Raw genomic sequence first — 14,471 nt, 5'->3', positions numbered from 1 at the left:
CAAACAGGAAACAAACAGACATACGAACAAATAAAACAAACAGAATGGAGGTAGAAAGAGGCAGGTAGATAAGCGACTTAACAAACAACATTCGGATATGTAGGGCAGTCCATTATTCAAGGTAGAGTGTAAGGCCTTGATGCAAAACATATCAATACAATACAATACCAAGATCTATCTTTACATGGTCTAGCTGTTCTCTCTTGACATATGTCTACCAAAACTGTCCCACTGTTAGTCATGTCATTTTGACTGTTCAATCTCCCCAACATTTTCTCACATGCAACAGTTTCCGTCATCTGAGTTCTCCACATATTCAAGGTGGGGGCTTGAGGTTCCTTCCAACACCTGAGTATTGTCCGAGCGCAAGTCATTAGGCCAGTTTTTAATATTCTAAAAATGTATAAGTGGGGTACCATAGTTCTGTCTCCAAGGAGACATAATCTTGGTGATCTGGGAAGTTCACAATTCAACCATTTGCCCATATAATCTATAACTTTTTCCCACAAGGGGAGGACCTTAGAACATTCCCATAATGCATGGACAAACGTGCCACTTTTTCCCCACAGTTCCAGCATAGATCATTGTTAAGTAAACCCATTCTGTTAAGTCTTGATGGGGTAAAATAATATCTGTGAATTATTTTATACTGAATAAATTTGCCTCTGGCTTCTCTTATGTATTTTTCAGTATTGGAAAGAATCCCCTCCCATGTTTTTTCATCCAGCGTACAAGACAAATCCTTCTCCCATATCAGCTTGAGACTACTTCAACCATTACTATTTGTCCAAGGACACATCTCATACCATTTTGATGCCTTATGATGCATTTTAGGTAGTTGTAAGTAACATTCAACTGGGCCCTTTACCTCCCTGTTTTCATACCTTTAATTGCCATTATAACTTCAGCTTCTATTATGGGAGCATCCAAACTATCCTTTTCCTCTGAAGAAAGTTGTGGTAGCTCCACCTTCTGGAAGAAAGAGTTCAAGTCTTCATCACTAGCCGAACACGTGGATGTATACAAATCTTCATAAAAGTTTTTGAAAACTTCATTAATTTTGTTAGTTGATGTAAATAGTTTATCATCTTTTCTAATTGCTGTGATAGTGTTATGTGAATCCAGGCGTTTCAGTTGTCTTGCCATTAAAATGCCTTGAGTGCATCCCAAACAGTAGCTAATCTTTCTGTTGTCCCCCTGTTAATATCTAAAAATACCTTAATATCCCCACCAAGTTTTGTAGCAAATTGTTCGTCTTGTAATAGACTTGTATTTAATCTCCACCTCCCAACTTTGCCTTTATTAGAACGTATATCTATCAAATCAAATCAAATCAAATCAAATCAACTTTTATTTGTATGACACTTTTCATACATCAAGTAGCACAAAGTACCTCACAGAGGATAAAAACAACAAAGAAAAACTGTGAACAACAAAGAATAACCATAAAAACCCAAACCTCCCACCCCCACAAATAAACACACAGAGATACACAAATACATACACACTCAGGCACATACGCAGGCATACACACACACACACACGCACACACACACACACACACACATACCCACACGCTCACACTCACACACCTACACTAGCTGTCACTGAGGAGACATGGCTGGGCACCGAGATCTGAGGTGAGGAAGAAGCTACCTTTGGGGGCCTCGCTCACCGAGAGAAATCATGGTCCATGACCACAGGGGGCGCCGCCACAGGGATCACCCCAGCCCAGGCAGACAGGAGGCTCCACACCAAGGTGCAGAGCCCTCTAGCCACCCGGGCCAGAGCTGTCCACGGGACAGCACCCCCATCGGTAGACCAGAAACAACTCCCGGTGTGGTAGGCCCCCATTAAGGAAACACTGGAAATCCGAGGGACTAAAACAGTAAAATAAGATAAAAGTATAAAGCTAAAGACTGAGGGAATAAAAACGACTAAAACATTAAAATAAAACAATAAAACAGTATGATAGGGTAAAAGGTAAAAAGGCTAAAGCTGATGGATTAAGAAAGTAAAAGCTAAATTAAATAATATAAAATAGAATAATAACAAATGTAAGAATAGGGGTATGAGCATAAAAGGAATTAGAAAGAATTAAACAAGCTCAGTTAAAAGCTTGATTAAAAAGGTGGGTCTTGAGCCTCTTTTTAAAAACATCAACAGTCTCTGCGGCCCTGAGGTTCTCCGGCAGGCTGTTCCACAATCGGGGGCCATAATAACTGAATGCTGCCTCCCTGTGTGTTTTAGTTCTTACTTGTGGTATGGTTAAAAGGCCGGCACTGGAGGACCTCAGGGTCCGCGAGGGTTGATAGAGTAAATGTAGTTCAGATAAATAAAAAGGCCCGAGACCGTTAAGACATTTAAAAACTAATAAAATAACCTTAAAATCGATCCTGAAGTGCACAGGGAGCCAATGCAGCGATTTTAAAACTGGTGTAATGTGCTCCCGCCCTCTGGTCCTCGTCAGCACGCGTGCGGCTGAGTTTTGTAGTAATTGTAGATTATACATGTTCTTTTTGGGAAGACCAGAGAGCAGGGCATTACAATAATCTAAACGACAAGAGATAAAAGCATGCATCAGCACCTCCGTGCTGGCCTGGGAGAGAAACGGGCAGACTCTGGCTATATTCTTAAGATGGTAAAAACCTATTTTTGTTATGTTTTTGATGTGTGGAATAAAAGTGAGCTCAGAGTCAAAAATCACGCCCAGATTTTTTACAGATTGTGATGGTTTAAAATCCTGTAACTTTGGTAAAAGTTTCTCTCTCTGGCCTTCAGGACCAATGACTAAAACCTCTGTTTTGTCCTGGTTGAGCTTGCTACCATCCATGACTTAATATCTAAGCCCTGTGTCAATTGGCCCTGTGTCATCAGGAGACACGGCGATGTACAGTTGCGTATCGTCTGCGTAACTATGAAAGCTGATGCCGTGCCTCCTGATGACGTCCCCAAGGGGAAGCATGTAAAGATTAAAAAGAGTTGGACCTAAAATTGACCCTTGGGGAACTCCACACTTTGTCTGGTGGATTCTTGAGGAACATGTATCCATACTTACAAAGAAACTTCGATCAATAAAGTAGGACGTGAACCAGTTAAGAACAGTATCAGAGAGGCTGACCAGGTTCCGCAGTCTGTTTAATAAAATGTGATGGTCTACTGTATCGAAGGCGGCGGTTAGATCCAGTAGTACCAAGACCGTGAGTTTATGATTATCTAAATTGCTCCTGATGTCATTTAAAATCTTTAAAAGGGCTGTCTCTGTACTGTGGTTCATCCTAAAACCAGACTGATGGCTCTCTAAAATATGTTTTGAGTTTAAGAGATCATTCACTTGATTAAGAGATGAAGAGATGTCCACATGTAGATTAAAATCACTGGTTATTAAAATTCTGTTAAAAGTGGTATGAATAATTGATAAAAGTTCTGAAAACTCCCTAATAAAAGAAGTGGAGTACTGGGGTGGCCGGTAGACTGTCATACAGAGGATAGGTGGGCTGCTAAAAACGAAGGCATGATACTCAAATGATGAGTAGCTGTTAAAAAAGACTTTGTTGGAGTGCATGGTGTTCTTTGTAATTGAAGCAGTACCGCCCCCTCTTTTGCACCCCCTGGTTGGAAATAAAAAGTTAAAATTTGGTGGGGAAGCCTCAGTGAGAATAACAGGTGTGGCAGAACGACCAGGGTGGCAGAAGGTCCGGCCGCTGTGCACAGCCACGTGCCCGACCATAGAGGTCCCGACAACCAGTACGGAGGGGGTGCGCTGCTCCACTGGTGAAGGCAGGAGGTGGAGAGTGCCGATGTCTTGGGCTTGGCCCCCTGGCGGTGCCAGTAGGACTCGGTGAGTACTGGTGCTGGAGTTCTGATGGTGATAGAGCCGGTCCACGGCAGGGTGGTCGCGGCCATCATGCTCCGGTCACCAGCGCCAGATGCCTTTAGATGGGCGATAAGCTTCGCCTGGGTCGTGGCGACGGTGGAGAAATCCATAAGGATCTTGTCCCTCTCCTTGAGGTCAGCCTGCAGGCCAGAGACGCTCTCCCTCAGTTTTGAGAGGGTGGGGAGGCAGGACTCACACACCGCCATCATACCTGCAGCCTGTTCAGGAGATCTGTCACCCCGGAACACAGTGTCAACACACAGAGGTGAGTTACAGTTTTGCTTCAGCTCTGGTACCGAAATGTCCAGGGGGACTTTCCCCACTCTTATGCGGGTAGCTCACTTTACTAGTGGGTTGTAGATCCCACACAGTTAAAAGGTTCTTTTAAAAATTGGCGCCTCACTAATGCGGTTCGGTGTAGTGCGGTTCGGCGTACGACTTCCGGCTTCCGAGTGTCGATTGATCACACTCTATATGTAATTCGACGGGTGCATGGTCTGTTATTGCTATAACTCCTATATTGCAGTCTATCACCAGGTCAACAAGTGAACCAGCAACCAAAAAAAAATCTATTCGTGAATAGGATCTATGAGAGTGAGAATAAAATGTGTATTCCCGTTCTTTTGGATTAACGAGTCTCCAGATATCTATCAAACCCAGTTCTTCCTGTAAGGTATCTATTGCTGCTCTGTCTCTGGTTGATGTGCCTGTTCTGGTTTTGCTGCGATCTAGATGATCATCTAATGTTTGATTAAAGTCTCCCCCCAAAATAATCTGACCATCTGCATCTCCCAATATTCCCAATATATATAATATATATATTGACCTCATGAAAAAATAATGTGTTTTCTTTGTTTGGAGCGTATAAGTTGCAAAGTACTACTTTAACTCCATTAATAAGTGCTTCTACAACTAAAATCCGTCCATGAGAGTCTTTAACTTGATTCAGTATGACAAAATTCAATTTTTTGTTAACAAGGATAACAACCCCACAGCTCTTGCTTGATATTGAGTTATGAAAGACATGGCCGACCAATCACGTTTCATTTTTACAGCTTCATCTTGGTCCCTGAAGTGCGTTTCCTGAATATATGCGATATCTGTGCCTTTAGATTTGAGATAAGTTAGTATTTTTTTTGCGTTTAATTGGTGTACTACAGCCATTAATATTCCATGTCACTATATTGATGTCCACTACTAATTTCTTCCAAAGAGTATACACATTTGCCTGCCTTTACCCTCATCCACAACGCTACCCCTCACTACTTCAACACCTCCAAAAACAGTATCCCAGAACAAGGACATTTACAATACCAAATAACAATAACTCAAAAAACACTGCCTTTAAAATGAACATGACAGTGTAGTGGGCCTTGGGCCTTGTGTGATTCCAGTCCGTGTAGGTCCTGTAGACGGTACCTTCCACTTCTCCCACCAACCGTCCGGTTACAGCAGCGCCTGAGAGTCTCCCCCTCCGCCGTGCCTTCAAAATAAAGCTCCACTCTCCCTCATGTTCATATCACACGGTCAGTTGCTCTCCGTGCTCCGAACATTCTCCCGAACAAAGACCTCAGCCCTCTTCGGGTCAGTAAAGCTCAGTCTCTCCCCCTTCCATGTAAACCTCAGGACTGCCGGGTGTGCCAACGTGTGTTTCACCTGATGATCCCACAGAGCCTTCATTATTGGGGAGAACCGTCTTCGCTGGTTGGAGCGCTTCTTGGTCATGTCTTCATAGATGAAGAGAGTGCAGTCCTCCCACCGTATCCCTCTCTCTTTTTTCGCAGCTGTCAAAACTTTCTGCTGAGCAGTGTAACGTAGAAATTTCACCAGTATCACCCGCGTGTGTTATTATCACCTGGCCGTGGCCCCCCACTTCTGTGGCTCCTCTCGATCTCATACTCGTCCCCATGCAGCCCCAATCCTTCATTCAGTATCTTCTTTATGTAGTCATTCATTGTATTCCCTGCTTCTTTTCCTTCTTTCAGTCCAATCAGCCTAATGTTTTTACGTCTCCCTCGATTTTCCTGATCGTCAACCCGGCTCCAAAGTTGTTCCACTTTCTGTCTTAACACTTTGTTTTCATTAGCCATGCTGGCGTTGCTATCTTCCACATCACCAATGCGACTTTCCGCCTCTTTGAGACAAGTTTGCAACGCACTCACATTGTTTTTGAGCTCTGTTGTATCCGACTTAATTGTCGACACATCACTCGCCACTTTAGTCAGAGTCGTGTTCATCTTTGCAATTTCTGCGAAGATATCCCCCATGTTGTTTCTCTGGCTAGCTTTGCTGCTAGTGGGGCTAGCAGGGTTAGCTTCCATGGTAGCTGGGGTCTTCAAGCGAGTTTGCACGCTTCGTTTTCCCTGGTTCATTGTGGGCTCAAACCTGTGTAATTCGGTGTAACTTTTGGCTGTGTGGGAGCATACGGCATTAATTACACTTTCACGGAGACTTTATGTAGTTTAGTGGTAATTAATTGTAGGCAGTGGACGGGAGCGTATCTAAGGCGCCGCCATTTCCCAGGTCTTCCTCACGTGACTCTCCACAAAGTGGACCTTTAAGACTTTTACTTAAGTTCTATTTGTATGTGTACCTCGCACTTTTCTAAAGTAATATTTAAACACGATATCTCTACTTTTACTCAAGTAAAGGGTACTTCTGACCACATTGGTTACAAAACAATCCATTGTGGCTCACAAGAATGTCTGTACATTTGAGATAATAATACCAATTGTTCTGGCTCTGCCAGTAATTCAGTGTTTTTAGTGACTCCTGCTGGTCACTTACAATAGTGCAGTGTTTGGGCATTGAATTTCTACTTCCTGTATTTCAGGAAGTTAGTCAGAGTAACCTGTAAATGGCATGTGTGCTCCAGGGATGCTGATGTCTGTTTATCCGTTGCCATCCTTCGTTCATAGCCCTTGAGAAGGCACTACCTGTGAGTATATACATTGTATATACATCTGCAGTGACACTTGAATGAATCACTTTTTGTTGGCTAATTTTATAGGAGAGACTGACACAGGTGCAGGAGCAAATGGGCCGGCCGGCACTGAAGCTCATTCAAGAGGTGGATACACGCTGGAACAGCACATACCATATGCTCCAACGTGTGTATGACCTCAGGGAACCTGTAGGAGCAGCTTTGGCAGGCCTACGCACTGACATTGCCCCACTTTCATCAGAACAGTATGACATTATTGCAGAATCTCTAAAAGTGCTGTCCCCATTTAATGATGCCACAGTTGAGCTGTCAGAGGAGAAGAGAGTATCTGGATCGAAAGTCATTCTCCTGTTATCAATACTACACCACGCACTGGAGGAGGAGGAAATTGGGAATTGTCCAATCTCCAGAGAGCACAGCAGGCTGAGGAGTCAGTTAAAGGAGAAGCTATACAGGTTGCAATCAATGAGCATGATGTCACTGACGACACTGCTCGATCCGAGGTTTAAGAAGATAGGCTTCTTTAGCCCCAATAAAGCAGCAGATGCAGAGAAGAGGCTCACTTCCGAATGTGCTGCTATTATCCCAAACAGCGCATCCTCCTCCTCCTCCTTACACCCGCACACATCAGAAGCTTCTCAGCCTGTGACTCAAGGTAATGGATACATTCTAATTGTGTTATTGTAGGCCTATTTTGTCACTTACAGCCTGTTTGTCTATCCTAGGTAGCAAACTGTGGCATCGTTTGGACACCCAAGTCCTGTAGACGCGGACCCAAAATGTCACTGCAGACGCAACAGTGGAGGTCCAAACGTACCTGGGTGAACCAAACATTGAGAGATTGGAGAACCCCCTGGAGTATTGGGAAAGACAGAAACATGTATATCCCAACTTGTACAAACTTGCTGTTGCTTTTCTGTGTACCCCAGCTTCATCTGCGCCCTGTGAAAGGGTATTTTCAATAGCAGGCGAAATCCTCTCAAAAAAAAGAAACTGCCTGAGCCCAGCACTGTGGAGAAGTTGTTGTTTTTGAATAAAAATGAATAAAATGTCCCCATTTTACGTGTTCCATGTTGTCCCTAGTAACACAAGCACAAGCACATTCACATCACAACCCTCTCCCCAATTTGTTTCCTCTGTCCCTGCCATCATTCTATCAGAAAAACAGACACTATATTAATGAGTATATTATTTGTTTACTGGCATTATCATTTAAGCACAATTCAATTCAAAGCTTCACGCACCAAAGCCATGGTGTCATTATAATCACTCTGCCTGTTTTACACTTATTGTCCACTTGATGGCACAGTAGAGCAAATGAAGCACCATGAAGCTTCGGCCCATGAGTGAACCGATTCGATGGAAAGCTTCAATGCCTCATGAAGCTTCATCTCGCCATCACTACTTACCAGCAGTGTTGGGCAAGTTACTTTCAAAAAGTAATTAGTTACAGTTACTAGTTACTTCTCCTAAAAAGTAACTGAGTTACTAACTGAGTTACTCCACAATAAAAGTAACTAGTTACTAGTAAAAGTAACTATTCCGTTACTTTTGCGTTTCTCGCCCCCGTAACCCTCACCACCCGGCCCCCACCTTCTCAGCGTGTGTTTCATAAGCCAGATGAATAGAGTGCACAACAACAAAGACAAGTACCTGAGTTTTGCATTTATTGTAACTCCATATAAATTACAATGGATGATAGACTTTTAAAACATTTTTTTTTAAAGAGAAATACACAATCTAACAGTCTTAAACCATTTTTATAGTAGTTTATATTAAATGTTTTTTTTTCTTTTTTTTTTTTCTTCTTTCTTTTCAATGTATGGTGCTTAAATGAATGTACAGATTTGTGTAGAAGTTTTAACGGTTTGTGATTTTATTGTTGGACCCCAGGAAGAAGAAGCTAAAAGCACCCGCCAAAGTTCTTTCAAATCTCTGTACCCGGCGCTATGCATGCGGAAACACATACCCAATTCTCTGATTGGCTGAAGACGTAATCTCACTACACATCAGCCAATAATTGCTGAGACGGCTCTCTCATCCTCCTCTCTCTCAAGCGACTTTGAGTATCACGCAAAGCGCTATATAAAACTCATGTATTATTATTATTATTATTATTATTATTATTAAGACAGGCACACACGAGTTCAATCATGAAGTTAAGGGAAAAAAAACTCATTATGCGACTAGTAACGCACGGTAACGGGGTGTCGGATATGGCAACGGCGTTACAGTGACAGTCAAAGTAATTAGTTACATTACTCGTTAGTGAAAAAAGTAACGGCGTTAGTAACGCCGTTACTAGTAACGCCGTTACTCCCATCACTGCTTACCAGTACTATTGTTTGTAGATTTTTCAGTTTCACACTTGCTCATATAAGTAAAGCAAGAAAAATACTGCAGAATGCACCCTTTAACAACCTCATTTTGGCCCTTTAATTATTTTATTTGGAGGTATGTTTGCCCATTCATTAGTTATCTCTGTTGCTGAAACAAAAAAAAAAAATACTCTTAAAGAGTTTAGACCCAGACTGTTTAAACAGAGAGAATTAACAAAAATCAAACTGACAACCTGTTTCTAAGATTGAAAAGGTTTTTTTTTTTCTCAATTCTTTAAACAGATAAACGACAAATTTTAAAACATTTAAATTCTGAGCATTACAGGGAATGTAAAAGTCTGGAGCCTTGGCATTTCACATTTTATCAAATCCGGCTGTTCTAAAAAATTAGTTAGTTAGGGCTGCCCTAGGGGTTGTGCACCCCTGTTGAAGACCCAGGCCCTAAACACATCAATGACTTGCAATTCTTGAAGCTGTGCATAATAAAGCACAAATGGATGAGTTTTGTGCTCTTTGCGCCAAATTAACAAGTGATATCTTGTCAAAAACCAAAAAAGTACAATTTCCTGGGCTCATTATTGGTGCACAGATGCATGCTTACATTCTGTTTGCAAAAGGATCATAGAATAAACAAATACAGTGCTGAATCCTTACTTGTCCTATATTTTCCAGTAGGCATTTTTTGTATTATAGCCCATTAATCTCTAATGACCTACTGCATAATGCAGATGCAGATTTTTACTCGGTTTTAATTCTTCTTGATCTTAGCTCAGCTTTAGAAACAGTCAACGAAAAAATTTGAATCAACCGTCTAGAGTCTTTTGTTGCCATCTGTGATGTGGCATTAGAGAGGTTTATTTCTTATCATTTTCTGTTAAAATAGGTGAATCCTCTTCCTCAAGCGCCCACCTCATCTCTGGGGTTCCTCAGAGTTCCATCTTAGGTCCCTTGCTATTTTCTATCTACTTACTCCCGCTGGGTCAGATAATCAGCTAATACAACTCTAATTACCTTTGCTACGCTGATGACACCCAACTTCATATCTGGCTGAAACCGTGCTTGTAATAATGACATGTCTTCTATATCGTCTTTCCTGAATGACATCAAATGCTGGATGTCTAAAAATGTTCTTAGTCTGAACAACTCTAAGACTAAAGTAATTATAGTCACTCCCTCCAACTTTCGGAAGGACATCCATAAGTTTATGTCTGGTTTAAGCCCTTTATATATCCATGTAACTAGACAAGAGGAGGAAGAGGAAGAGAAGGGGCAGAATGAAGAGAGAAGATGAAGATGAGGTACAGGAGGAAGAGATAGAAGGGGAGATACAGAAAGGAGTAAAGAAAGGGAGGAGGAAAAGGAAGAGGTAGTATTTAAGTGTTATTGTTAAAAAAAAAAAAAAATTCCCTTATCTTTAACAGAATACTTACCAAGTTGAAGTCAGCCTGTGGAGGGAGGTGGCAGTTCAACCACTGCGTATTGGAGACCGAATCATCATGACTCACCTGAAGGTCGGCAAAAATTCAAGTCTGCAGTCGACCAACTACACAACATTTGAGGTAGTCTTTTTTAACTCAGTTTTAAAACACATATTTTTTTTATTTTTATAACTTTGAACCATACAAGGAAAAGTAAAAATGTATCAGGTTTTGCTAAGCCTACTGCCACCACAACCTGACCCCAGATAAGCAAGCAAAGATGGATGGATGTAATTTAAACAATTTGTTTTTTAGGTGTATTAAAACTTAATTGAAAATGCATTTAAAGAGTCATTTTACATAAAGTAATTCAAAAGTTCATACATTTAAGCCTAAAGATTGAAGGTAATTTAAGTGAAAATACTAAAAAAAATTACATTTTATATATACATTTATAAGCCAATGCTGTTAAGGTGAATTTTTTGTTGGACCCAGAATGCAGAGACTGGAGGCAGTAGAACAGTTCAAAGGTATTTATTTACAACAATAGCTGGGACATTGAGAGAGAAGAGGGCAGGAGGGAGGAAAAAACACAAAAATCCAACGAGGGAAAGCACACAAAATCATAGCAACATTAGAAATACACAGATTAGCAAAAACTGGAGAGTAGATCACGGGTATAGTCACCATACATGGAACAATCTGGCACAGGCCCACTGAGACAGACATACACTAGGAAGGATCAGGTGAGGGAGGAAGGAGGGGGGAAACAGACAGGGGAAGAAAACAATAAGAAAAACCCTGACTGCCACGGCTGAACGGTGACAAATCATTTTATCTAGGCAAAGAAAATCTAATCGTTTTTGTTATTCTGTTTAGGAAAATGAGAATGGCAAAATCAAGCCATATGTTCATTTTGTCTTCAGAAGCCTGAACAAGCAATAAAGCAATAAAGCAGGCAGAGATCCTCAGGGTCATGGAGGATGAAAGGACTGACTTCCTGCAGGTGCTCCTCCAGGATGACAACATCCTGGACATCCAGAGGAAGCTGAGGGAGCCACTGGACAAAAAATTAAAACATGTGAGCATAAAAGCTAGAATCACAACAGAGGGAAATGAAATAATTAAGATTAAAATTTTAAAAAAGAAGAATAAAGAAGAGGGGAGGAGATAATTAAAGGAGAGAAAATGTTAGGATCAGTTAAAATATTTTCTGTTTGATTTTTTATATGTCATAATCTGTTGTGTTCTATAATTTCTTAATAATTAACATGATCTTACTGTTTTCTGTATTTTGGTTGTTGTTGTTCCTTCATTGTATTTTTAATATGTTATTGTTCGCAAAGACGGACAACGAAGCACGGAGCAAAACTGTAGTGGAGCCGTTCCACAACGTACATGCAACCAGTGGAATCATCGGGTCAGGCTGGAAATTGCTGTGTCATTGAGAGAGAAAAGTGGAAAAAACTGAAAAAACTCCACTTGAAGAAGCAGAAAAACTGCTGTTAGTACGACTGCTATTGGTGATACTTTAACATTTTGAATGAGAGGACAAAACTGGTACTGCTCTCCTCTGGAAATGTACGCTCCAAATTAACATTGTGGCTACCTCCCAAGAACTCTTCCTCCCAATGATTGTGAAAAAGATACGTTTTCTTTAGTTTTTGGGGGTAAAAACCGTATCTAGCTCTCCATCATAGCTGTGCCTGCTTGCTTGTCTCAGCAAAGAGTGAGATGGAGGTTTGTTTTACTCGCGAAATTGAACTTTGACATGAAAGTGTATTTATGTACATGTGTTTATGTATATGTTTAATATGTAAATGTCTACATATGATGATCAGTTTGATAAAAAAAAAAACACTAGCTTCATATTTCTGAGAACAGCTACTGTCATAATAACTTGATCATTTGTTAATGGTGAGCAACAGGAATTCATGATACATCTTGTATTAATTAATATATTAATTGCTTAGTCAAGTATTAATTAAGTGTATGATTTATGCCTTTACACTGTAACTGTGTTATGGCAACACAGCTACGAGCAAAGAAAACCTAATATGATGCACAACTATTGCTACATATTATTGTGCCAGCACATTTACACCCCCAAGTGAAGAAATATATTAACATTTCTTAGTTAGTGAGTGACAGAATATATAGGATTATATAGGTTATGAAAAGGCCAGCAAAACAAAGGAGATGGCACATGGTGCATTTTAAAGACACTAGTATACTACATTCTTCTGCTGAGTGGCACAGTGACAGCTGTATTGAAGTCAATAAGAGACACATAGAGATATCTACGTCATATAACTTCTGATGAAGAAATAACCCCAGAAAATGAAAGAAACAACATCCTTCCTCGGTGTGTGTGTGTGTGTGTGTGTGTGTGTGTGTGTGTGTGTGTGATGATCTTATGGAAGCCCTGATGTGAGAAAATTGGTAAAGTGAGAAAACAGTTCTTTCTGGTGATCCATTTTCTCCATATTATCCGTCTCTGTTTATGACTTATGATCTAGTGGGAAAAAAAAGTTTTGCCTGGATAATCTTTCTGAGTTCCTTAATTTTTTTTTTCCATCTGTGAAAACAAAAAAAATTGTGTGTGGAACTGAGTGAAAAAAAAAATATTTTCAAGAGGAAAACATTGCTTTTGTTTTGACATGGGGTAGTTGTGCATTTCAGCCTCTTGTGGTCAAAATGAATATTACAAAAACAAACACAAACAAAAAAACCAAAAAAACATTTTCATCTTGAATATTTTCTCTTTTCACTTGGTTCCATGCACTCCCTGGAAAAAAACAACATTTTCACATGTTTTGGGAAAAAAATAAGGAACCTGGAAAGACCACCTGCCAAAACTTTAGAAAATGGGTCACCAGAAACTCACTGAAATATAAGGATCAGTCGGGACATCATGAATTTGCTTTCAAAGAGGTTTATTGAAAGAAATATTTTGAAATTTTATAAAGTTCAACCATTAATAATGCTATCACACAATCAGAACCTGGAGCTTCACCATTTCCCCTCCGGCCTTCTTCAACATTTGATATGAATCATGTATTATGGGCTTCTAGAAGCACTCCATTGACCAGCCCACTGTTATAAATCTATGATCACCTCAGTACTCCAGGGACTGCTTTAGAGTACACCCCATTAAAAACATGAGCTATCCTCAACACATCTGTGAGAGTTTTTGGGACATCACACAGCTCAGTAATTTTCAGCCTAATGTGTTTAAGATATGCTATTGCTAACAGATTTGAACACGTCATGCACCGAAAAGAAAGTCACATGTGATTCCAAAACTGTACTCAGATGTGTTGATAACAGTCCTTCTTCAGAGTGTAGCCCATCCCAGCTGGGAGAAAGCAGGGTTTTTAAAAATATTTTTGGTGCACTTGATTTAACTTTCCATGCAGGAGTGTGAACACAGCCCAGATGGGGATAATCAAGCGCTCCTTGATATTTGGGAAATGGTTAACAGTTCTGCTCAGGACCGTCACACATGCATCACTCCGTTACAGTGGTTTGTAACCAAAGATACAAATATACAATATAATATTGTATCATCTAGGATCACTATATTTGCAGCTATTCAGTACCCCTCTCTTCCATGACCTGGAAGTAGTATGTATATATATGTATATATAAATATGACTCTCCCGTAACCCGGAAGAATTCAGTGTTTCACTCTACACACAGTTTGCAAGCATACAGCAAAAATCAGCTGCTTTGCACATCAAACCCTCTCATTGCTGGATGATTTTCAGCGCAGCATGCAAGTAAAAATGTGCACAATATTAAAAGTCATCCTAATCACATTTAATCACCCTCATCATCATATCCATTTTCACCATGGACAGCTTTATCCACATCTTTTTTTTTTTAGTAAG

The sequence above is a fragment of the Pagrus major genome, chromosome 19 (assembly GCF_040436345.1).
Source record: "Pagrus major chromosome 19, Pma_NU_1.0".
In the NCBI taxonomy this organism is placed as follows: Eukaryota; Metazoa; Chordata; class Actinopteri; order Spariformes; family Sparidae; genus Pagrus; species Pagrus major.
Note: the sequence above shows the minus strand (reverse complement) of the source record.